The following is a 14087-nucleotide window of genomic DNA, read 5'->3' on the forward strand; positions in this document are numbered from 1 at the left end:
TTTCACAATTTGGGATAAACTTGTATACTGCTTCTTGCTGAATAAACTCTTGAAGCAGCAATCATTACTAGGATGGAGTATTTTTGGAGCTTTCGAAGGGCTGAATGAAAATATTGAGGTATACCCTTTCAATTGTTATTTTGAAGGGTTTATATATTATTTTTTCCTTTTTTCTATTTATGATAATTAGTCGGTCGAAGGTTGATTCTCTGCTAATTTTGAGGTATAACCCCTTTGAAACGTTGAATTTTTTAAGGTTTAAAATAGGGAAAATTTACTAATTGTTGATTTAAAATTTTGATGTATAACCCCCTTTTATATTTTTGTTTGCATTATCGGACTACATTGCACATTGATTCATCATCCATGCTCTTATAGTCCTGTTCTTTCGCTCACTTATTTTTGTGTATTTTTATTGTTTCTCTTTTGATTCTTCTTCCAACCTACTCTTGAATGAGGTTCAAGGTTGATCTCATGATTAGAAATGGTAGCTTTTGTACTTTTGATTCCTTTATTTTATTATTTTAACTATTCAAATATTTTTAGGAATCTCATAATGTGCGTAGTGGGTTGTCAATGCATAGTCAGTGCAATGTATGAGATTTTAGGATCATAAAGGTAATAATCAGTGGTTAGTTTTTGATGAATCATTTTTATAGTTTAACTGAAAAAAATTTGAGGAGACTGTGTGGAGATTGTTTATCTTTACGCCATTTGCTTGCTTCAGTGGCTGCCATATGAATAGCAAGAATAAGTCATTATAGATCAGTTACCTTACCTATCATGATTGTTGTTAAATTAAGAACTCCATACTACATTTCAATATGAGTACTTATTTTCGGTTCACACCTCAGAATATTCATTCTTACCAAACAAAAATCATGGATTCAGCGGTACGATGCCTACCTATTTGAACTTGCAGGATGTGTGTGTCATATTTCAACTATAATTTAGTTTATCCGCAGACATAACCAATGCTCACGTAAGATATTAAAAGTAGAATAAATGGTTTTATGTCCTGTACTCTCTTTTCTTTTTAAAAGACATGGTTAACTTATTGACATTTGTATATGACAATATATTCAAGTCCTACCGGTTATAATTGAACAATTAGTTATGCAAAAAAATAACATGTTGCAACATGTCTAATGATTTGTTATTCTCGATTACAGGAACCACATATGGCGAAGAAGAACACAATCAACTCAAAATTTTCAAACATTTGAAGAAAAGATAATTTCCTATTGAGCTCAACAGTTGAATACGACCTAAATACGAAGTCCATATGACTTAGAGTCAACTCATTAATTGGTCTCCATGTTCTTCTTTTTTTTTTTTGGCTAAAAACATCCACTTGCTATTTCAGTGATTGGGTTTAGAATAATGTATGAATACTTCTTTCTCATCCATTTGAAATCATTAAAAGTAAATTAAAAGTTGGCATGTGTACTGTTATAACTTGAACTTAGTGGGATCACCTTCCGTGAGTAAAATACTTATCTAGCTCATCTTATGAATACCACTTCTCTCTTGATAGTTTTCCTTATATCATCTCAATTACTGAAGTTATTATCCTCTGAAACCTTATCTACCTTACCTTATAAGTACAACATCTCTCTTTTGATAGTTCTTCTTCTCAATTACTGTAGTTATAATCTTTTCAAGTTGTATTTTGAGTCCTCTAGACATATTTTATTGTTACTTACATTTACTTTTTTCCTTGACACGCATGACATCTAGAATATTTGTAAATGCCTTTTCTTCTTTTACTTTTAGATTTATCATTATTTTTCTGTATATTCAGAGCTTATATTTTTGTTGTTTGTGGATTAGTGTACCATTTTTGTCTTATTTATTTTCTATGTTATGTAGCCACATGTGCAGGTACAACTTATCTTTCTTCCTCCCTCCCTCCTTTTTTTCCCTCCCTATAAATACTAGCGCACATCCATAGTATTGTTTAGTTCTTCTGATGGGGTTTTATGTCTGTATTTTGTGCCAGTTTTATGTCTTACGGAATAAGATCATATATACTTCTAAAAGTATTTACTTTCGATATCCTTGACACATAAAATTAATTAATATAATGTATGCTAGATACAAATGTTTATGTTCCACACTTCTGCTTGCTTATGAAATTATTTTTTAGCTTTGGTTAATAATCAGTCCATGTACAAAGTTTCGAAAAATTATAAGGAATACATCAATGCCAACTTGGAAGTGGTGTTGAGGTTGATCCACGAGCACATTCAGATGATATCCTAAAACTTATGATCGACCAAATCAATATTTTTGATCAATTTTTTTAAAGAAGCTTATACGACAATTCAGGACTTGTGTTCATGCAATCGAAACTAAGTGACTCAGCCTACGGGCTACATGAAAGGTAAGCTCCTAAAATTTTGAGGAAAATAATAGTAATTAAAGTCAGTAGGTTAGGTATTAGACTTGTGTTCATGTAATCGAAACTAAGTGACTCAGCCTACAGGCTACATGAAAGGTAAGCTCCTAAGGTTTTGAGAAAAATAATAGTAATTAAAGTCAATAGGTTAGGTATTAGACATCTGATTCACCAATGTCCACTAACTATTTTGACTTTGCAACTTAATAATTAAATGAGGATTCATTTATTTTGTTAAATACCGAATGATGTTAGCTAAGATGAAAATTCTGTCGTGGTGTTTGTGATGGATACTACTCTGCAGAATTTGAGTGATAATTACTATGTAGAATTTAAGAATAATGAACCTTGAATATTCCATATTTGGGTAATGGATATTGGGATTAGTCCTTTCATATTGGGTAATGAAATATTGGTTAATTCCTACGGCTTCTTTGACCATTCCAGTTGGATTCCAAATGAATTCTTCAAAGCATCATTCGAGAATGACAATCAATTTTTCAAAGCATCATTCGAGAATGATAGTCTGTTTAAATCTACAATGCTGGGCCCGTACCCTGCACGGGTAATTCTCATCTAGTTAATATTAATAAAAGGCTTGTTGGTGATTCCAATTTTGAATTGGATTAAATCACGTGTAAAGCTCACAAAAGAACTTGTCGCAATTTTATCCCATTTGGAATGGGATTAATATTTGATTAATATAAAAGTTTTCAAGCAACAGATTCAACTTTGAGTTGGAAAGATCTGACCGCCCCATTTGAATGGGATTCGAAATTTTATGGAAAATTTTACAAAGTTTAGTTTGGAATAAATTTTTACTCCAAGTAAATCTTTACTTCAACCGAATAAGAAAAGGTTTATAGGTAATGTTATGTAAATGGTGATGAAGAAAATTTGCCGTAAGAAATCTTGAGAAGAAAAACCACTTTGTGAAAGTAAGAGTGGAATACAAAGTCAAGTGAGAAAATACAATTAGAAGAAAAAATATTTCTTGTTCTTCTACCTTTGAGTTGAGCTTTTTGAGAAAAAATTCAACACAATATTTTTCGTTCAATTTGTTCGCCGATTTCATTAATCAAAGCGTTGATAGCAAGGGTTGGTCTCGGTGTGGATACACATAGGGTCTTCGCACTATCGAATTTTTTTCAAACAAGACTCATTTTACCAGGTGCGTCTTAAGTTCGATGTTTAATATGTAAATAAATTTTAAAAGCAAAAGATCTTCCTAGGATTATTATTGTCTTTCGCTGCGTGTAGGGATGGGCATATTTCGATCCGAACCGAAGAAACCGACCGAACCGAAAATATTTTTATTTCGATTTCGGTTATTCAATTTTTTCGGTCGGTTTCAGTTTAAAATTTTAAAATTTTAGTTTTTCGGTTATTAATTTATTTGGTTCGGTTAACCGAAAAATCGAATTATTAGCAAACCAATAAATTTTCGGTCAGTTTCAGTCTAATTTACCGAAATTTTAAAAGAAAACCAACAAATTCGCCAGTCCAATTATTACATAGAGAGAGCCCAATATGATAATATTCAAACCGAAAACCGATTAGAAATAAATCGAACCGAAATTAGAAAACCGAACTGAACCGAACTTATTTCAGTTCGGTTTAGGTTACTACTTTTACAAAATCGAAAACCAAAAACTAACCGAATTTCTTCAAACCGAATCGACCGAACGCCCACCCTAGCTGCGTGTTACAAACATTTATATGCAATCCTTCAAATTTATCTAAAAAAACAGTGAATGAGACAGTATTGTGTCATTAGAAGAAACTTCACTTCTCTATGTAACGAGCACGTATTTGGTCATTAGGATGACCATAAAGTTTTCCGTTAGTAGTAACTTGTAAACTAATGTGATCATGACATTGTAGGTGCTTGCGATAGGACGAATGTGACTTTCTTCAGTTGGTTTGGGTGGCATAGCCCTCAATTGCCGTACCCAGGCGTTAGTTTCTATAATCTTCTGGAATGTTCAATTTGTATGGTCTCAGTTTATGAGAATATTTTGTGTGCCACTTCTGATGATATATGCATTGGGCACAAGTATATGTCAGTTCCATAGATCAAGGCTTTCGAGAACTTCTGAGTTGGTGATTTGTCACCTGGCATCGATCGATTATCTACCCAAGAAGTTAGAGAGTCCCACATACGAGAAAAGATCACAAATAGAGTTGAACCAAGTAACATTGCAACAACATAATGATAGTAGGGTTGGAATATCCCCGCCCTCCGAACCGGATGTGAGGGTCTCCCCTCATCCGGCTCTCTGCAGGGAATCCACTTATCGCTTCTCCTAATGTTCCAATTTATGTGAACTTATTTGATTGGATATTGAGTTTAAGAAAGAAATGAAGACATTTAAACTTGTGGTCCTAAACAACCCATATCATTTTTGGGGATATAATTATGTGGCTATAAAAACTTCTCACTGAGGATAAAATTGAAAGTTTAAGTTAAATTATTTTCAAATTTAGAAATAGATCATTCTTTTTTTAACGGACTAAAAAAATATTAACATAAACTACCACCAGAACGGAGGGAGTACTTTTTGTGAATACCTAATTTTTACACTATTTTAACATCTCCTAAATCTATAAGTGTTTTATTACTTTATTCATTCCTTTTTCTTTCTCGGTTCTTACTTATTTTTATTGCATTTTGCTCATAAAAAAAAGACCAAAAAAATACTTTTCTTTTTGTGTGTGCTATTTTAATTGACTAATTATTTGATAAGTTAATCAAATTGATTTCTCATAATTGTTAGCTAATGAGTTTTATTAGGTTGGTATTTAGGTTAATTAGATTATAGTTTAATAAGATAGGATTAAAGGAAAATGAGCTAAAATTAAAATGGTTAGGTGTGTACTAGTGCAATGTCAATGCCAATTAAGTGGCTGTTAGGAGAGGGTTCAAACGACGTAGTTTTAAGCAGAACTACGCCGTTTCATTTAAGTAGATCAAATAAATCTCAGCCTTTATTCTCTTGATCTAATGGTCCTCACTCAATACCCCTCCTAGGTATATAAAGCTTAAAAATTCAGATTTTTCCCCATTTGTCAACCCTAAAGCCTTCCCCCATCTCTCTCTTCTCTCTCCTTCATCTGCCGCCGCCACTCCCTCACGGCGGCGGCGCCCGCCGGAATTTGTCATCGGCGGCAGACCACCTAAAACCCACCCAAATTGTATATCATTTTTCTCCTCTTTTCCTCATCTACCCGAATCCACAAGCTAAACCGCAAAAAAAACCTCCCCCCGCCGTGCTCTGCCACCACTGCCGCCGCCGCTCCGCCACTGTCCGGTGGCCCAAGTCACCTCCATAATTATACCCATCTCCTCCTCTCCTTCTCTTCTCTCCATATCTCCAAATCAGGTCCTCAAAATCCCAACCAAACTCCGTGAATATCCAAATAAATCAAAACCCTAGTCGCCTCTATTTCTTCGATTTCGAAGAACTTCCACCTTCAACCACCACTGACCAAACCACCATCCAAACGCTGCCTAATTACCACGACCGCTGCCCGAAGACCTCAATTCCGACCTAGGGCACGTTTTCTTTGAGTTAAAAATGCACGAGTCGACGGTCATGCACCGGAATTGGTTGCCTTGGTGTTTTAGCTCAAAGGAAGTGTGCTTGAGTCGGTTGTCCCGCCTTATCTCACTCCCCCGATGCCACGGATTGTTCGGTATGCTTCAATCTTTTCCCTTATTTTTCTTAATTTCTGTTTTCCCGTTTGGTTGTGCATTTTAGTTTAATCTTCTGTAATTTTTATTAGTAGTTAGTCTATGATAAGTGTTTTATGCTAGTTTCATGAAAAACCCACAAGAAGTTGAATCATTTATTTAGTTAGTTATTTGTTAGTTGTTATTAATTGTGTGTGATAGTTTCGCGATGCTCGTTTAGTTTCTGTTTCGCATATTAGCTTGTGATTTCAGTCGCTCGAGTTTAGTTTGCACAAATCGAATTCATTCAATCTAGTTTGTTTGAATATTTAGTTCGATTACATTTTAAATCTTGTTTCTACTTTGATAGTCCATAGTTGTTTGGGTTTGATTGTTTTGAGAAAATATTTGGTGTATTGGTAAAGTTGAGAGTGTAGTAAGGGAATGATGAGGGGGGGTACTATTTGGTTGCTTTCTACTGTTCAGGCACTATTTGGAGCATAATGCTCCAAAAACCTATCCACAGTTGGTAAAGAACACTGTTTCTTGGGTAGATTTTTGGTTTTGGACAAATTTTCAATCAAAAAGTTATCATTTTGGACAGATTTTTTGATAAACAAAATCTGTCCCAAGAGTCCTTCCTCTCCTATATAAAGAGGAGGTCTTTCCTCACTAAAAAGGATACACTCTACACATCTTTACACACACAAAAAAAGGATATTACCTTTTTCAGAAAGATGACAAAAATGCTTCTTGGTTTTCTTCTAGTTTCTTAGCACTTAAGTTTTCTGGGAACTTTAAGTTCAATTGTTGGGACTACTCTGAGTTTTTTGGCTGCTGTTCAAAGGTTGTAGCTGAGCCTCATTTCTGCTGTTGTCGAGCTCACTTTGTTGACATTAAAGCTCTGTTACTTAGGTATTAGTCTCAACCTACAATTTGAGCTTAATTAATATGAATGAATGCTGAAAAGTTTTCACTTCTCTGGTAGTTGCTGAAATTTCTATTTAAAAATATTGAAAGCTTTGCTAAAGTTCTTCTACTGTTCTTTGTTTTCTTTCAACGTTAGTATCTTTAATTTAAAGGTTGAGAAAGCCATGTAAATTGACTTGAAAATATTTTGGCATCTAATAGCTTAAAGTAAACAGAATGCCGCTTTTCCTTCTTTCTTTTTTAGTTAATACGGAGTGCCTGTTTGGAGTTCTCGTAAGTCTCATAAAAGCTCCTTAAGTAAATAGACTCATGTATTAGTGAAATACCAATGTTAGAGTAACATTCTTGATAACTAATTTTGACAAAAAAAAAAAATGAGTCCGCCTAACATGTTCTTAGTGGCTCTAATTTGTTTGCCGGTTTTAATCTTTTGGTCTTGTTCTAGATAGAGTAAAAATGTTTGATTAGTTTTCGCTACTCTGTTGAATCTGAGTCACACATGGTAAGCTTCAAAGTGAGATCAAATACTCTATTTTGATTCTTGTTTAAAGCTAGAAGACATTTAAAGCTCGTTAAGAAATATTTGTTTGGTTGAAATCATAGTTAAAAATAAGTTTCTCGTTGTGGATCCACAAATTCAGGCTAATGACCATGGGAGCAGTAAAGGAGTTAATTTGTTAAGAAAGAATGAATTAATGAGGTTTGGTTAAATGGTTGAAATTCCATGCTTTGAACGTTACTGGCCTTGATTTTCTTTCTTAGCTTTTGTTTACTTTCATGTTTATTCTTTATGTTCTTCTTTGTCGTATTTTTCTACTAAGCTAATGTGATTTCTTTTGGGAAAACTACCCTCTATAGTACCTCAAAATTTTAATAGCTCATGTTTTTTCCCACTTACACGAAATGGCCCTTCGGCCCAAACATATTACATCTAATAGCCTGAAATGTCTATTTTGTATATTTTTGTATAGTGACAATCTATTTTGTATAATGACAGTCTATTTAGTATATATTTAGTATATATTTAGTATAGTGACAGTCTATTTTGTATATATTTTGTATAATGACAGTTTAGTGTATATAAATTGTACAGTGGCAGTCTATTTAGTATATTTTTGTATAGTGACAGTCTATTTTGTATATACATTGCATAAAATTTGTATATAGAGTGTATCGTGCATCTTGCAATGTATCTATAATATATCATTAATGTATCCCGAGCGCTTTTGTGTATCCAAAGTGTATAGTCTGTTCTATAATGTATAAATTTTGAATATATAAAGTGTATCATGCATTTTACTACGTAGTGATGTAGTAAAATGTATATATGAAAGATTTTCTAGAATTTAATATTGTGTTAAAAATTACAATGATGATAGTTATTGACAATTTATATCTATTATATAGTATTTATTTGAATGAACATTTACTTTCTTTGTATGTAAAGGGGTATTTGATTTAAAGAGTGAAGAACATATTATTGTGTATTAAATAATTAAATAAACCCATGAAACGAAAACCATAACAATAAGGATATATTACTTTGATGATGACCGACTGCTTTCATCTAGCCAATTAAGAGTCAACAATAACAAGGATATATTTTTTTTGGGTTTTATTGTACACTACTCTATTTTTTATAATTGAAAGCTTTTTTGATTTGGTTAGAAAATTAAAATAGATTTGTATTTCACGTTGTTTGGGGATTAAAGATATATTTTTCATTTCTAAAAATGAGATTCTTAGAAGAAAAAAAAGCATTTGATATATCTGGCGTCGGGTTTGGGATGTGGCTGATGAGGCTTTTTGTTTCAGGTAAGTTGAAACTTATTTGGGACATTTGTGTAAGTTTCCCTTCTTTAAATTGATATTGGATGGCCCAAATTATAATATCATGGCTACCCACATAATTAATTTCCAATAAAATAGTTTTCCTTCTTTAATTAAAATAATTTAATAACGTAACCACTTCGAATAATTTAAGCGATAGGCGTTTAGGCACGTTTCAAATGTAGACTATGTGTTCATACACGATTTGGTCAACATTTAATTAATAAGACATTCATGTGTGCATTCCTGCTCTCTGACTCTTTAATAATAAATTGTGTTTGACCAGTGTTCATATCCGTTCCTTGGCTAAATGCACATGATTAAAAAAAAAAGACCTTGTGTGCTTACACACTCCTAGATCAACAAAATTAATACAATTTAGTTAATTATTAAGCGACAATAGACAATAATAGTTTCAAGGTAGATAACACACGATTTATCCAAATAATTCAAGCCAAGTTTTAGTCAATAAAAATGACCGTGCTAGAACCTCGGGATTCAGGGAGTATCTCACACCTTCTCCCCGGTGTATTGTTTTCGTGAACCAATAATAAAATCAAACCTTCTTTTGACTAGAGATTCAAATAAAAAGTGATTTGGAACACCTAGAAAATAAATTTCAAGTAGCAACTCTGTAAATAAAATAATTCATACTCAAAATTGTCATTTTAATTGGAAAAACTCTTTTAACCCGTAACAGTACACATATTATTTTGCGGGCGATAAAAAGTGGTGTGACACTTTTTAATATAAAAATAAATAAAAATTCACAAATGCAAGTATTGTTGAAGTTTTAGCAGGAAGTTATTTATCGAATGATAATTTTCATATCAGGGCTCTGCAACCAGCTGACCAGTGGGAACATAAGAAGGCAATAGACTATGTATTTATGCAAGGAAACGGCCCAGTTAATTTATACCTTGTAGAGAGGGGGTAATTAGTGCCGGGATAACTTATACCTTCTTCTTAGAATTTATGCAATTGTTATTTTTTATATAACACACCAAACAATGAATAAAAAATAATATCAGAATAACTAATCGCAACATAACTATTCTCGGCATAAGCCGTATTCAAACCAAACAACCCCTTAGTCTGCTACATATCTTCACATATATTATACATTAGTCCTTCCAATTCGTAACTTAAAAGGTGAGTCACTTATTTGATTGGGGGGGGGGGGGGGGGGGATATTTCGTATAATGGTAAATTATAATAACATTTCAGAAGTCGTTGGGAGAAAAGGGCAATAACATTTTATTTTTATTTTTTTTTATTTTGGAAGGGGGAGTAAGAAGAAAGAATAAATATAACATAATACCCCATATATACCACAAGTGCGGTATGGGGAGGGTAGTGTTGCGGAAGCCAAATGTATATATAGTGTGAATGAGTCACAACTACTATACCAAAAATTATGACAACCACTAAATAATAAACAAGACAATAAGACAACAATAAAAGAACACCAGAATTTACGAGGTTCGGCAAATTTTGCCTACTTTCTCGGACACAATCAATATTTTATTCCACTCCAAAATTACAAGTGAAATATTACTAAAGATAGAAGATACAAATGCCTTAAGAAGATAAAAAGGCAAATGAGAGGTGTGTTTAAATCCTAAACATTAGGCCTCCTTTTATAGGGTGAAATTCCCATTCAAAATTGCCATCCACCGATGTGGGACTTTTGACAATTTCAACAAATCTCCACCTTGGCAAAATTTCACATCTTCAATTTTCTCTCAATAACAAATTTTGATTGTGTCTTCATCTTCAATCTTTAGTGTTCAACAATGTTGATCAAATCCAAACAATGTTGAAACTTGACCGCAGTCACCATTTTTTTCAGCATATCAGCAGGGTTCTCCGTAGTATGAATTTTCTTCACCGTGACTCCACCTTCTTCTATGATTTCTCGTACGAAATGATACCGAACATCAATGTGCTTCGTCCTTGCATGATAAACTTGGTTCTTCGCTAATTGAATAGCACTTTGACTATCACAAAAAATTGTAATATTTTTTTGTTCAATACCAAGCTCCTTTAGCAACCCCTGAAGCCAAATTGCCTCCTTCACAGCCTCCGTAATAGCCATGTACTCTGCCTCTGTTGTAGACAAAGCAACTGTTGACTGCAAAGTAGACTTCCAACTAACTGGTGCCTTTGCAAAAGTAAACACATAACCAGTAGTTGACCTTCGTTTGTCCAGATCACCCGCAAAATCTGAGTCACAATATCCAACTACAGACCGATTGCCTTCCTGCTCAAAAACTAACCCAACATCTACAGTACTATGAATATACCGTAGAATCCATTTCACAGCTTGCCAATGCTCCTTTCCTGGATTATGCATATATCTGCTAATAACTCCAACGGCTTGTGAAATGTCAGGTCTCGTACAAACCATTGCATACATCAAGCTACCAACAACATTTGCGTATGGTACCCTTGACATATACTCCTGTTCAGTTTCATCCTTTGGCGACATAGTAGTACTTAGCTTAAAATGGGGAGCAAGTGGCGTACTAATTGGCTTAGTCTTCTTATCTATGCCAAAACGCTTTAGTACTCTCTTCAAATATTCTTTCTGAGATAAACAGAGTTTCTTTGAACGTCTATCTCTTATTATCTCCATTCCAAGAATTTTCTTTGCCTCACCCAGATCCTTCATCTCGAACTCCTCCTTCAGTTGAATCTTCAACTTATCAATTTCTTCCGAATTCTTGGAAATTATCAACATATCATCAACATATAGGAGAAGATATACAAAGGAACCATCATTAAATTTGCGCAAATACACACAATGATCGTATTTGCTTCTCTTGTACCCTTGCTGCAACATAAACTTGTCAAATCGCTTGTACCATTGTCTAGAAGATTGTTTTAATCCATACAATAATTTTTCAAGTTTGTATACCATATTTTCTTTTCCAGCAACTTTGAATCCTTCTGGCTGAGTCATGTAGATTTCCTCCTCCAAGTTTCCATGTAAAAATGCAGTTTTTACATCCATCTGAACTAGTTTCAAATCCAACTGTGCTACCAAAGCCAACATAATTCTAATGGAGGAATGTTTTACAACTGGAGAAAATACTTCATTGTAATCAATTTCCTCCTTTTGAGCATATCCTTTGGCCACCAATCTTGCTTTGTAGCGAACATCTTCTTGGTTAGGAAATCCTTCTTTCTTTGCAAATACCCATTTGCACCAAATTGCTTTCTTTCCCTTCGGGAGATTGGCCAATTTCCATGTATGATTCTGATGAAGGGACTGCATTTCTTCATTCATGGCAATCCTCCACTTATCTTCTTCTGAACTTTGGATTGCGTCTTTATAAGTGGTAGGAACACCATCAGCTACAATTGAGGTTGCACAAGCAACCGTCTCTATAAGACGAACAGGTTTCGTTATTGTCCTTTTTGGCCTGCTGGTTGCTATTGATTCAAGTTGTTGTCGAGGTTCCTGAGTTGGAATCTCCCTTTCTACTGGCTCTTCTTCCAGAGGGTAATCTTCATGAGTTTCCTCCTCTGCTTCTTGTGTAGGAAAAATAAATTTTCCCTCAAACTCCACCTGCTTTGATGCACCACCAGTTTGTTTGACATCTTCAACTGTCACCTTATCTGTTATGGCAGATTCATCAAAGGTAACATCTCTGCTGAATATAATATTCCTTGTCTCTGGACACCATAAGCGGTATCCTTTGACTCCAGAAGTAATCCCCATAAATATAGCCTTCTTTGCTCTCGGATCCAATTTTGACTCTTTCACATGATAGTATGCAATTGAGCCAAACACGTGCAAAGAGTCATAATCTACAGCAGGTTTTCCATACCATTTTTCAAATGGTGTCTTGCCATCAATAGCAGCAGATGGTAGACGATTAATGAGGTGGCATGCATATGTAATTGCCTCAGCCCAAAATTCTTTGCCCAAGCCAGCATTGGACAACATACACCGTACCTTCTCCAGTAAAGTCCGGTTCATACGTTCTGCCACTCCATTCTGTTGTGGTGTATTTCTGACAGTGAAGTGTCGGACGATGCCATCATTTTCACAGACCTTATTGAAATGATCATTTTTGTATTCACCTCCATTGTCTGTGCGAATACACTTGATCCTCCTGCCTGTTTGATTCTCCACCATCGTTTTCCATTTGAGAAAAATTCCCAACACTTCATCTTTCCTCTTCATTGTATACACCCACACTCTTCGGGAAAAATCATCAACAAAGGTTACAAAATAGTGCTTCCCACCCAATGAAGGTGTTTTGGAAGCACCCCAAACATCAGAGTGTACATAATCCAAAATGCCTTTAGTATTATGGATCGCTGTACCAAATTTAACCCTTGTCTGTTTCCCTTTGACACAATGCTCGCAAAACTCCAAGTTGCAAGTCTTTACGCCTTTTAACAATCCTTGATTAGATAGAGCTTTCAAGGATTTCCTCCAGCATGTCCCAAGCGCATGTGCCATAGCCTGGTTGCTTCTGCCTCTTTGTCATCACTGGATGTCACTGTCGCTGTCCCAATAACTGTACTACCACGATAGCGGTACATGTTATTGTTCTTCCGATTGGCCTTCATTACCACTAGTGCACCGGAGCATATTCTCATCACTCCATTTTCTGCAATGATTTTGAACCCTTTTGATTCTAGGGCTCCCACAGAGATGAGATTCTTCTTCAAACCCGGTACATATCGAACATCTGTTAATGTTCTGATCATTCCATCATGGCTCTTTAATCTTATTGAACCAATGCCATATGAGGTAAGAGGGCTGTTATCCGCTGTGTGGATGACTCCATATTCTCCTTCTTGAAAATTCACGAACCAGTCCTTGTTGGGACACATATGATAGCTATAAACCGAGTCCATCAACCATATGTCTGATGATGTTGATAACTCTGTTATAACTAATGAGAAGTCTGAATCATCACAATCAGCTACATTTGAATCCATAATGGCCTTTCCATTGTTATGTCTGGCCTTATTCTTCAACTTCGGACAGTCTTTCTTCCAGTGCCCCTTTTCTCGACAAAAGGCACATTCATCTTTGCTGGGTCTAGATCTCGACTTGGATCTTCCCTTCTTAGTCCTCGTTTGATTTTGAGGACGACCCCTCACAATTAGTGCTTCTTCTTCTCCGCCCTTCTGTTTTTCTCCCTTTCTTTGTTCATAGCTGTACAAAGCTGAACAAACTTCTCTGAGAGAAATTTCGTCATTTCCATGGAGTAGAGTAGTTTCAAGGTG

At 34.8% G+C, this 14087-nt stretch overlaps 1 long non-coding RNA gene across 1 annotated transcript; it reads left to right on the forward strand.

The window, feature by feature from the left end:
• The first annotated feature begins 5473 nt into the window (after nucleotides 1–5473).
• On the forward strand, nucleotides 5474–8237 carry LOC104100418 (uncharacterized). The gene is made up of 2 exons (XR_687237.4): nucleotides 5474–6097; nucleotides 6922–8237. It is a non-coding gene; the product is annotated as an uncharacterized lncRNA (long non-coding RNA).
• Nucleotides 8238–14087: the final 5850 nt, after the last annotated feature.

The sequence above is a fragment of the Nicotiana tomentosiformis genome, chromosome 10 (assembly GCF_000390325.3).
Source record: "Nicotiana tomentosiformis chromosome 10, ASM39032v3, whole genome shotgun sequence".
In the NCBI taxonomy this organism is placed as follows: domain Eukaryota; kingdom Viridiplantae; phylum Streptophyta; class Magnoliopsida; order Solanales; family Solanaceae; genus Nicotiana; species Nicotiana tomentosiformis.